Source organism: Terrapene carolina, unplaced genomic scaffold (genome assembly GCF_002925995.2).
Source record: "Terrapene carolina triunguis isolate 2854851 unplaced genomic scaffold, T_m_triunguis-2.0 Scaffold234, whole genome shotgun sequence".
Lineage (NCBI taxonomy): Eukaryota > Metazoa > Chordata > Testudines > Emydidae > Terrapene > Terrapene triunguis.
The window spans coordinates 4,475,905-4,488,931 of NW_020664585.1; positions in this window are offsets into that span (position 1 = coordinate 4,475,905).

Sequence of the window (13,027 nt, forward strand, 5' to 3'; positions counted from 1 at the left end):
ATTACGTGACATAATTGAATGGGACTTTTTTCTTTTGATTATTTCTCATCAGATCCTACCTGTATTTTATCATCTTCCATCCTCTCCTCTGTACTAGGACATAGAGAATCTCCATTAATAGATCATCCCCTAAGGGATATTGCTGTCCGAACCATGTGCTTCTCCGCCCTTGTTGGCTTTCCCAGTTTAAAAACTGCTCTACGACCTTTTTTAATTTTAAGTGCCAGCATTCTGGTTCCATTTTGGTTTAGGTGGAGCACATCCTTCCTGTATAGGCTCCTCCTTTCCCAAAAGTTTCCCCCGTTCCTAATAAATCTAAACCCCTCCTCCCTACACCATCGTCTCATCCACGCATTGAGACCCTGCAGTTCTGCCTGTCTAACTGGTCCTGCGCATGGAACTGGAAGCATTTCAGAGAATGCTACCATGGAGGTCCTGGACTTCAACCTCTTACCTACCAGACTAAATTTGGCCTCCAGGACCCCTCTCCTATCCTTCCCTATGTCATTGGTACCTACATGTACCACGACCACTGGATCCTCCCCAGCACTACACATAAGTCTATTTAGATGTCTTGATAGATCTGCAACCTTCGCACCAGGCAGGCAAGTCACCATGTGATTCTCCTGGTCATTGCAAACCCAGTTATCTATGTTTCTAATGATCGAATCGCCCATTAATAATACTTGTCTCTTCCTAATAACTGGAGTTCCCTCCCCCAGAGAGGTGTCCTCAGTGCGAGAGGACATCACAACATCATCTGGAAGGAGGGTCCCAACTATGGGATCGTTTCCCTCTGCTCCAGTTGGATGTTCTCCTTTCCTGAGACTTTCATCCTCCTCAACAGCACAGAGGCTGTCAGATGGGGGGTGGGACTGTTCTCCTGTGTCCCGGAAAGTCTCATCTATGTACCTCTCTGTCTCCCTTAGCTCCTCCAGCTCAGCTACCCTGGTCTCCAAACCTGTACATGGGCTCTGAGGGCCAGGAGCTCCTTGCACCGAGTGCACACATACACCACCTGCCCCTAGGGCAGGTAATCAGACATGCTGCATTGGGTGCAATAAACTGGGTAGCCCCCACTCTGTTGCTGGACTTCTGCCTGCATTCTCTTTTTACTCCTGCAGCTGGCTCCTTTGGTCTTGCTTTGTTTTTATCAGGGGGTGTTTTTGGCTTGAAGTTTAAGGAATGGTAAGTGTATGTAGCCCCCCCCCCCCACATGCTTCCCTTGTGAACTCCCTCGCAAAACTCCCCTGTTAGCCGCTCTTGTTCACTAGCTCCCCTGGTCGCTTAGGAGAGGGCTTTTTAAAGCCCTGGCCTTCCTAAGTAGCCCCACCCCCTGGTTAATGGTTGATGGGTGCTAAAGGGCTTAGGGATCAAAGCCTCGTTAAGAAGCTCTCAGCCTTGCCTAGCAGGCCGCTAGGCTCAGCACCCACACGGTCAGCACACAGTCCCCCAAATAAACACACCACACGGTATATTTCAGTCCAGCAGCAAGCACACCACAACAAACACAAACACAAACCCTGCCTACATTGTGACCTTCCCAGCCAACCCACTTTACTTTTCTCCTCAGTGATGGTAAACTGTGTAACGGCCACAGTTAAGCTGCCACCCAACTCTTCGTAAGCAAGCACATGTATTAAGAGGGTAAAAGCATTACAGAGACAGAGCATTACAGACTCCCATGGGCTTCAGAGACAGTGTCTTTTTAAAATAAGCAGGATCCTTTGTTTTGTGTCCACAAGCTGGGGTCTCCTCTCCTTACCAAACTCACCTTGTGAGCCCAGCAGGGGCTGGAGATAGCCCTGCAAGGAGAACAGTGTTGGTAGATGGCTGGCTACCTGAGACCTGGGAACGTGTGAGTCACTCCTGCAGGAACCGAACTCCTTGTCACCTCATGGCAGAACACATCTGACTAATCAAAACACAGAGGTGCAACACATATGATTCATAACCTGCTCTCTCCCACATTCTTCACGGGGCCAGACTAGGGAAAGGTCACCCTTAGCTTTTGGGAATTTCCCCATGACTGAGTGAGAGACGCACGGGAAATGGACATTTCAGTTTTAGAATCTCAGTAACCAAAAAGCAAGCGATACTCTGTTGAACCTCTGGCAAGGGATCCTCTCCAACATCATTTGTCACTGCATGTTGCCAAATAATTATGCAAGAATAATTGATTAATCTCAGAGCTTTTTTTTCCCTTTTCTTCAGTGAGATTTGCATCTCAAGACTCTAAAAGGCCTTGCTGATATGGGAATGGTTTTATTCTGTTCTGTGGGTCGTGTTCTGCTTTCATTTACACCGACGGAGCTCACAGATGTTAATTAGAGCTTAGCCTTTCCAAGAAACACAGGAGAGGCTGCAGGTAGCATTCATCACTGTAACAGCTGCTGCAGAATGACTAGCCCCAGGAAATCAGGATCAACGGGGTGGCCACAGGTTTAGAAGCAGCAAAGGTCTGAGACTATGTGAGGCGAGAAGAGCATTTTGAGCTTTGTTTTGTCTTAGAGCTACTACGTGGAATAAAGCTGCAGCGAGGACCAGGATGATGTCTTTCTTTTGACAGTGCTTTTAGATCCCGGGGTTTCCAAGCCGTTCAGTGACTGTTCAGCCACGGGAAGATTAAGAGAGCAAGGCAGAGAGAGACCCCCCTGACAACTGCCGAGCCCAAATCCCTGGTGAGGAAGAGCTTCCAAGTATAATATGTCTGCGTGCTATCTTGCTAACCTCAAGATGGCCCTGGGGATTCTTTCCTCTAGTCTTCAGACATTAACGGAGCTAGGGAAATAAAAGAAAACGACTGAGGAAGAGATGCAGCATAATAACAGAGCTGCTGATAACCCAGAGTGGGTCAGCACACACTGTAGAGGAGAAGGGGCTTTGTTCCTTTCCTTAGTTTGTCTCTGAAGGAAAGGCTCCAAGACGCACATTAGGATGATGAGCACATCCTGAATAACAGAATTCCTTCTTGCATATCTGCTGCACTGTGCACAACTCTCCCAAGGAAGCAGAGAATAAAGGCTACGCACAGGAAAACTGCGTCCATTTTGCTCCGCAGCCTCGAAAACTCCTGGGGATGAGAGAAGCTCTTCCCCCCCCATACTCCAAACAGACAGCAGAAATGTTTAATTTTTGGCCTTTCTTTGATTTGATTTAATTTTCTTCTCTTCCTGGCTTCGCTCCTCCCGCTGCTTCTTCCCCACCACCAATACTCTCCAAGCACATGCGCATGATGTCAAGGAGCAGAAGTTTGTGACTTTGAGAGAGGAACAGGCAACGTGATCCTATCTAGACGCTCTGGGGCAGGGACTGGCTTTCCTGTTGGTTGTCTGTACAGTTCCCAGTGCAATGGGGCCCCGATCCTCGATTGTGGTTCTGTAGTGATAATAGGACAGGAGCGCTCGGAAGGGTTTGACAATGGGCTACAGAGAGTCACACAGGGCATCACGTTTAGGCATCACTGGCTCACACTAAGCCAGGCAAGTAGTAACTGAAAGCCTTTACCACCTCATCCCTGTTCAGTGGCCTACGTGAAAGGAATTGGTGGTCTCAGCCCAGTTCCCATTGGAGAGAGGTTCACTGCACTAATCTGTACCCTTGTTTTAGTCTCGCCAGTCTGTGAAGGCCACACAGACCTAAGTGCTCTCCCAGCCCTGGTGGTGGTTCTGCCTAGACAGGCTGAGATGCTGTGGCAGGCAGCCCTTCCAAGGAGAACTTCCATGTTCTGCAGTAATGGTTATCCTAAGCACTGATCCTGGCTGAGGAGCACACAGGGCAGTGGAGAAGTGGGGAGGGGGCGATGCAAAGAGGACATTAAATGCCTTGGGGCTCCCCTAATTCTGGGCCGGCTCTGCACCAGGCCAGTTCCCCAGAGTAACTCGGAGCAGCCTAAAGGCTGTACTAGTTTATGCCAGCTGCCAAGCGCCTTACCAAGCAGTGCCGGTCTGGCCACACACCCGTTCTTTGGCCATGGCCCCCTGCACAAAGGAGAAGAGCCATTATGTGGGTTCTACGTCACAGAGGCTCACCCTGTGCTGGGTTGATACTCCCGATGCTCTTTAAGGTGACATGGGTGCAAAGTGTCCCAGTTGAGAGTGGGGGTGGGGAGAATCTGGGCCTATATCTCAGACTTACGATACTGCGGAGTGCTTGCGTGATCACTGTGGGGTTTTGATTTGGATAGGGGAGTATGGGATTGTGCTGTACATTTCCCGTGAGCGTCTTGGGCCTGCCATCTTCCAGGCTGTCACTTCAAGCCCTCTGTTAATGTTAATTCAGGCATTTAACGAACCCCAAACCTTGCAAAAGAACTGCCAGCGTCCTGTGTCTACAACTCCTTTCTGAACCGGAGGCTCTCCCAAATGTTCCGCAAGGAGTCAGTGGATTTTTAAGCACAGATGATCAATGGCTGAACAGCTCTGTTTGGATCCCATACGCAAGTCCTGCACCGCTCTTGAGAACAGCCCATCTCCAAGTGAGCTGAGCCAATTGCAATAGAAATCAAAGAGAAAGATGCGGCGGCTCAGAGCGAAGAAACTGCTGAGAGCCAGGACTCTACATATAACTCTTCTTGGAGCTGATCTTCTCTCAGGGGAAGCCTGTTGTAAATCTGGTGATCAGAGCTTCCTTTTTGGAAGGAGGGAGTTGAACCTTGAACTTGGTCCAGTTTAGTGGGGAACGTACCTCTGGCTAAAGTGCAGTAGCTAGTGTGAAAATGCTGGTATCAGCTGTGTCTACACAATGTCCTGCAACATCTCAAAAGGCAGCAGAGTTTTCGGTCTCCGTTAAAGGGGATCAATTCACGTTACGGGCCGACGTATATTGTTTACTAATGACGACCATTTCCCCCTCCACCTTTGATAAACCCGCCTGCCTGTCACCCATGTACGTTGGCGCTTCTAATGTGCAGCATTTAAGCACCTGTAATGAGAGTTATTACCTCATTTTGAAGAGGCTGCCTGATCCCTCTCATAGCTGCGCTGTTGTTTATTGTCAGAACATAGCAGTTGCCTACCAGGCCCGTGCAAATACATTGTCCCCGTAGCCCGGTGTCCGGGTCTGACAGGGCCCATGGCTGCTATTTCACAAGGCCCAACTCACCCCTCTGCCTCTCACCCCCCCCCAGACTTAACTCTGCAGTTCTATCCTGGGGAGGGGGTGTGGAGAGTTTTCTCCACCTCTCCCCCCAAGATCATCTTCTATCCTGCAATCTGAGGGCTGGTCACCCTTTGAACTTGTAGCTTAGCTGATGTCACTGTTCTTCCTTAGTTCAGGTGGGAGCTGGTGAGCTCCATAGACATGCCAATAATGTTTAGAAAAGCCTGACTCATTGGATAAAGGTACTGCACTGTCATCTCAACCCTTGCCTGTCCCTCTCTGGGAAATATTATCTCCAGGGTGAAATGCAGCCCTTCGCAAAAGCTCTTCTAGTGCAAAATAAAGCTTGAAGGTGTGTAGGCCTCATGCCGGTGCTCTGCACTGGGGTGAATTCGCTCAAGAGAGAGCTGAAGCATTGATCATGGGCCAATCCATTTCCAGCTCGCCCTGCCCTGAAACCGCGCTCATTCCTTCCACGTTCTGCCGCCTGCAAAGGACAGACATGGGTCTGCCTACATGTGTCTAACTGCATGGGTCCCATATATGTATTTTCTGCCTTATCTGAAAGGCAGACATGTTTTCTGCTGCCCCGTGGAGGAACATCATGTAGGGCTATCACGGTGATGCTCCCTACACAAGATCCCATGGGTTGGGGCTGTTCCTCTCCCCTGCCCAATTCATTAATCCATGCATTGAGTGGCCTACAATATGTTTCTTTGTATTCATGTCAACATGATGTGTTCTCTGTCCGATACGATCTGGCAAATGTTCTGTTATGCTTATTTGAAAAAGAATTATTAATGACACCGCTGAGATTGGTATCTGGTTCAGAACAATTTACATCTTGCTCTGCTCTCACAGTATCAGAGTTGGCGACATTTCCCTCCATGCTGGGTTCGCAGGCATTAGGAGAGTTTTCGTCACTGTCTGACTCCATGCCGTGAAAGTGATTTGGCATGTTTCAAATGACCTTTCCGCTGTTTTACGGCATTGTTTCCCGTTCTGGGGTTGGAATGGGCCATCTGACTTACTGTTCCATGTGTTCAAATGTAGGCAAAAATCTGTTTCTCTCCACTGCTTCTCATTCTAATCACTGGCTACCAAATCTAAGTGTCCATTAGAGCAGACTTAACCAGTAACTAGAAGGCCAACCATCCCCTTTGCTTAAGGCACTAAACTGAGAGTCAGGAGCTCTGCCACAGACTCTGAGGGCCCTTGGGCAGGTCACTTAATCTCCATGTTCTGGGCACTGTGGAGGCATGTAGAAGAGACACCTCTCCCCCTGAGGAGCGGACAGTCTAAATAGACTAGGCACACAAAGGGTGGAAGAAAGGCAGGATTATTATCTCCATTTTACAGCTCAGATCCAGATTGTAGGTCCTGGCTAGTGATGGAAATGTTTGCTAGCAAAAGCTAGGAGTGATTCCAGATCCAATGGACAGTTCTCTCTCCCAGAGCCTGATTACCCACTGAAATGAAGAGAGCAAGGCAGAGAGAGACCCCCGACACCCCGAGTGCTCACCAAAACTCATGAGATTGGCTTTAAAATCCTGAGATGATGTAAAATAATAGCGTTGGGGTTCTTTTTAATTTGCCTTCTGCTTTCTGAGCCTTTCAGGTGCACTGGGGTCACCTTTGGAAGCTTTCTCCACAGCCATGGGGGCTAGAAACTTCATTTGTCTTTAAGAACGAAGGCTGAAATCCGCACATCTCTACTTGACTCCAGGAGCTGGGGCTTTAAGGAAAACAATAATTATCATGAGACTCATAACAAAATCATGAGAGCTGGCAACACTGCACATGTCTGGTGACAGGAGGAGCCCAAAGATGGGTGGAAGCGCGCCTGCTCCTCCTGCTTCTGTCAACAGAGGGAGAACAGGGAGGCTTCCTGGTACAACAGCTGCTTTCAGTCCAAAGTATTTGTTCGTCTTGCCGGAATAACTATCAAACACTTTAATAATGAAGGGAGAATGCTTAAAATACAATGTCAGTGCCCATGTTTTGTTGCAGCTTCAGCCAGCAGCTGGGTTATACAGCCGCCATCTCTGGGGGAATGGCAAAGTTAAATGTGTTGCAGTTATTCAGCCCCTTTCCCCAAGGGGTCTCCCAGCACTTTACAAACACTAATAATGAATCCTCAACTCCTCTGGAAAGTAGGGGCATATTATCCTCATTTTACAGCTGGGCAAACTGAGGCACAGTGACTTGCCCAAGGTCACACAGCAAGTCAGTGGACCCGCCAGGAAGAGAACCCAGGAGTTCTGAGGCGTTGCGCTAACAACCACATCACTTCTCTGCCACTGTTGTTTCTTTCCATATTTAGGACAGAGATAGTTATGGGGATGGATTGGGCAGACAATACTGAAGGCCGCAGCAAACCAATTTGGAAAGAACGTTGCGCAAAACATGAAGGCAAGCATCTACCCAGAACTTTTCCTCTGAGGGCTTCTGCTCTTCAGCTAACATTTTAGAAACTCGCTCATATGCCTTTGACCTTCTTCACGAGAAAGCAGGAGAAATACTAAAATACCCCAAGGAACAGCTAATCTTGTTTTCTATCCATCCTGACTGTTCAAGCAGGACTAGAAAGCTAGCAGGGAAATCCTGATTTCACATTATTACTGGTCCGGTTTTCAGATCAAAGAAGTTCAGCGAAGTGGGATAGACTCTGAGTGCTCATTCCAAACCCAGCGGAATCTCTGTATTAACTGAGCTCCCTTTCATCCCAAAGGAAGTCGGATGAAACACACCATTGATACCCTAGGAAACAGTAAAAAATATAAAGTGAAATGAAGGGCCAGCCCACCCAAACATTCTACTGCTCCTGGCCCCAGCATCGGTCCAGTGGTCACCAATGAGATGTCAGCATTTGTTAACAGTTACCAAACAACGGTATCTGAGACAACAGTGTGCTTAAAATAGGAAATTGGGGTTGTCACCATGTGGTATGCGTTGGCAAATATTGGATTTTTAATGGCCACCACTTTAACTTATGAAATATCAAAGGTGTCCAAAATGTGATTATTGCATTTGTCAGGGCAGCCCAAGGCCTTCCTCCACTTTAATACACAGGTGCAGCCCCTGGGCAGCAAAGATTCCAGCAGGCAATGCTCCAGCTTTGTCCAAGCAGTCGATGCCAGCAGTCTGCTCCATTTTATTCGAATTAGGCGTGGCCCTCAGTTTGCTGCCACTCTTGCCAACATAACCTTCGGGTTGGACAAGGTCTGGTTCCCCTCCCGCATCCTTTGAGTGAGCCGCATTCGCGATAAGAATCGGCACCTGCCCTTCCATCCCCGTCAACTTCCCACCAATCACGCCTTCCCTCATCAGCATCCACCAGTCTCTGAGTACTGCATCCCTTTCATCTCCCAGGACTGACAGGGAGCATTAGCCGCTAATTACATTTCCACTATCCCAATAGTGGACAAGATTTATTCTTCTGAAGCTCGTTGCTGCAAATTACAATCAGTGAGAACAGAGGGGTTGGATGCAGAACGAGGTCTGGTCTATACTACAGACCTATATCGGTATAATGACATCCACACCCCTGAGCGACGTAGTTCTACTGAGCTAACGAGCTATGCTGGCGAGAGAGCTACCATGAATTAGGGTCACAAGGAAATAATACAAGTGCTTTCCAGTGAAGTGTATTACATGCTAAGGCTGTAGCCTACAGGTATTTGCTATGTAAGGCATAAATATATGTTAAGGCAGTAACACAAGGAGCCTACAAGCCTCCAGGCCTGTACGACAATAGCTTAGCATAAGCGGCTAACCAGGAGTAACCCTAGCTCATAAGATAGCACAAGAGGGAATGCTGTAATGAGCAGCTATGACTAAATTGCTGACAGGTACCCCCAAGATGCCAGCTTTAGGTATTTTAAGTCGGAACATCCACAGGTGTCCAACCACAAGAATGCCATGGTAACTAGTTGATGCACATGCTAATGAATTTGAGGCAAAAGGCCTTGTAACCGATGGGAGAAGGGCACCCTCTACGGGAATGGGGTGTGGAAGTGCAAATAATGAATATGCATTAGGCATAGTGGGCATCAGCATAGAGTCTTAAGTGTTCAGTATAATTAATGCACAACCAACAGATCAGGCAACAGGGTAGTGCGTAGTCAGCTTGGTCAAACTAAGAGCATTTACAAAGTTTACATTCACACAAAAGAAAAAAAGAGAAGATAATCTGGGTAATAAAACGTCCGTAAATAGAAACACTCAGGAGTTAGACAGCTTCCTAATCTAACTTCTGAGTGAGCAATGGAGGGCAGCCGGTATCCAAATGCTTTGTATACCTATCTTTTTTATTAGGCTAATAGTTTTTCCCGTGGCTAAAATGTCCTGTATTTTGATAGGCTTGCCCATTGCAGAAATTCCTGCAGCCAATAGCACCTATCTGGGATGTTGAACATGCATCATTTCAGTCACCTTTCAGATGAGACGTTAAAGCTACATCCCTTTCTGTTTCTATTGCAAAGAGGGGGATAAAAATGTTTTATGTAACTCTTAAAAGTACAGGGAATAGTTATGGCTGTGGACATTCTCCAGTATTTCTTCTGAACAAAATTCTTTTCCAAATTTTGGTATGATTTGCACAGACGATCGGACCAACTACTGGAGAATTCTAACCGACCACAGTGCCACTAGTTAGTGCCATTTTGCCTGTACTTTTAATGGTAATGTAAAAGCTTTTTCTCTCCCCTCGTGGAAGCATTTGTCAATTTGATCAAGCTCTGGAAGCTTGCCACTGAGAAGGACTGCCTAGCAATGCAGGATTTAAATGAGCTACTTTGGAGCAGAAGGTCTAATATATTAGCGCATTAATCCTCGAAGTCACCACGCTGACCCCAAATCAGCCAATTTCATTTATCTTATCATCACGGAGAGTCTAAAAATGTAAGTTACAAGCTGGCCCTTTGTAGGAGTTAATTCTGTCCATTGAATAAATCATGTCAAGCGGGTTAATGGAACTGGAGCGAAACCTAAAAGCGAAAATATCAGCAGCATTCAGACGAACGCCCTTGTTCCAATGACACCGAAGAGATTTAGCGCTTCGGGGGCAAAATCCGGATTTGAGCTCGAGCTGACCCAAAAGGAACTGAGTAGACTTTAGAATTGTCCTAATCCTTGGTGATGAAACTCCCATTGACAAGAAGCATTTCTGGGATTTACTAGCCTCTGGCAGGATTGAGCGCCATGCCCACGGTGTGAAGGTTTGTAAGTTATGGAGAGGGCAAGAGCTTCAGGATTAGGCCCCTAGGGTTGGGTACCATTGCAAGCCCATGCATTGCTCAGTCCCACTTATAATATATGGAGATAAACCTAGCTCATAGAGCTGGAAGGGACCCTGAAAGGTCATCAAGTCCAGCCCCCTGCCTTCACTAGCAGGACCAAGTACTGATTTTTGCCCCCGATCCCTAAGTGGCCCCCTCAAGGATTGAACTCACAACCCTGGGTTTAGCAGACCAATGCTCAAACCACTGAGCTATCCCTCCCCCTTAAAAGCTATCCCTCCCCCTCGAAAGAGGACTTTTGGCACCGGCATCCCTAGTGGTGCCATCTGCTAGTGGTTCTGAAGACCTTACTCAGGCAAAAGCCTCATTGAAATCAATGATGTGAGAATACAACAGGGACCTGAATTTCACAGGTACCAGTGGCCAGGAATTACTGGGATTCCAAGCCCAATCTACCCTGTGTGATGCCCAGCGTTAAACTGTTCGAACGTAGCTTTTAGAAATTGCAGGAATGACTGTGACTAGGATAAACGAGTCACCAACTTGTTAGGACGCTTGGCAGAAAAGACTTCTCCTCACTGTCAGACCCCAGTGGATGCAGAACCATGATAACCATCCTTGATTGTGTTTCAAAGTCTGGCGTACCCTGCTTATTGGGTGCTGGGAACACCAAAGGACCAATCCAATGATGAAGACCATGTCTGCTAGGCCCTTTACAACATGCATGCAGGAAATAAGGATCCCATATTTGCTATGTCACCTTCTATTTTTGAGATCCCAAATAACTTAACAGAGTGGAGCACTTGTTCACTCCCCCCGCCACTGGAATGTAACCATCTTCGGAGCTCTACGCGCTATTCCTCCGAGCCAGAAGCACTAGGCAACAGTTTAAGACAGGAAGTGAAGAAGGTTCTTGTATCCAGTTCAATGAGGTTGATGGACTGTAACAACTATCCAAAGTGGAATTGCGCCAGGACACACACCCTTGCAAAAAGTGCCACGGACCCTTTTAATGATGATCGGTAACTCATCTCACAGGAAAGATGGCACTTCCATTCACACGATACCCCATACCCAATATTGGGTCAATACTGTCCAAGAGAGAGGAGCACTATGTACTGAATCACTTCCTGTAGCACTGGTCTGTTCCAGCCCTGACTTCTGAGATACGGTGGGGTCGCAGCCCGAGGTGACTCAGCTGCAGATGGGACCTTGATTTTAATGTCTCATCCCAAGGACTGTTAAAGAGACGCATGTGACCCCTCTAGCTGCCAGAATTCCAGAACCGAGCGCCCTCTAATAGGGTCTGGTTGGCTTCTGTTCCCCTTCCTGTAATTACAAGCAATTCTCCATATCCCTGCAACTTTTGGGTTGGTCTCATTTCACGCAAGTATTTGGAAAATTAACTCCAGAATACACAAAAAAATCATTTCTGTTTAACATAATGACTGTTCTTTCCAGGGAGCTGTCAGGCGCTCGACAGAAAGCTGTGCTTTGCTTCCCTGGTAAATCACCCCTTTTGTTTGGAACTGGATTGACGAAAAAGAAGCAATATTTTTAGCCTGTCTCCTTCCTCCATACCAGGCTGGTTGGAGCCACATTTAAAAGATCTCGGCCGCATTCTGGCAGATTGTCAACTGTAAATTTTACGGAAAATAGTAAAAGCGATAAACAAACATGTTTTTTTTTGTGGGGGAAGGATATGATCGCTATTCAGATTTATAACTCTCATCTCCCCTGCATTTCATTGCTTTTATAAAAACGGAGTTGGCGGTGTCTGTATTACACTGGCAAGATTTTTTTCCCCTTTTCTCATTTAAGTATCAGCATGAACTGGGTCCACAATCTGAAGGAACATGGAGGGATTTTTTTTTCTCTGTTGCCTCTTAATTAGGGCAGCTCCATTTGCAATACGGCGGAGTTTCTCCTTTTTTACAAGGGTGTTTTGATGCCGGTGACCAATTGGTGGCATTTAGTGGTAGCCAAAGTCTGCTGTTCTCCATAGGCCAGGCAAAGCATGGGCAGTGGCAGGACAAGCTTCCATCAGCGCTGAGGTGTGAAAAGACCAGTGTAGGGTCTCCTGAGAACCTGCCGGGGAACTTCCTGTAGCAGCTTACTATCAAGGCCCGTCAGCAGTACCGCTTAGTCATGGACACAGCCAAAACCCCACTCCCTGCAGCTGCCGCTCCCTGCAGAGGAAGCCTGTACGCTGAGCAGACAAGGAGAGAATGACTGGGGATGTGTGGGGACCCTGGCCAGACTTGCCTTCCATCAACTCGCATGGTTTGAGGACATAATTTGATCAATACAGGAGGCAGGACTCTCCCCTCTTGTATATGTCATTGCAGAATGTTGGGGTGGAGTATTAAATACTCCTTAGAGATTCCCAGCCAGAGGTTTCAAAGCACTTTTGCAGAGGAAGCGAAGTATTGTTATCCCTGTTTTCAAATTGGGGAAACTGAGGCACAGAACTCTTGCTGTGATTTGCCAAAGGTCAAACGCGGCAGATGTAGCTTAGGTTTCCTGACTCTGAGTCCAGTGCCCTATCTATGCTGCCTCCTGCCTGCCAGGGGCAGGACGCTTGACCGGATGACTCAATGTTCTCCCATATGAATCCTGTGTTCTCATGTTCATATCCCTTCTGACCCTGGGCCTCACCGCCGTTGGATTGTTTAGAATACAAAGTA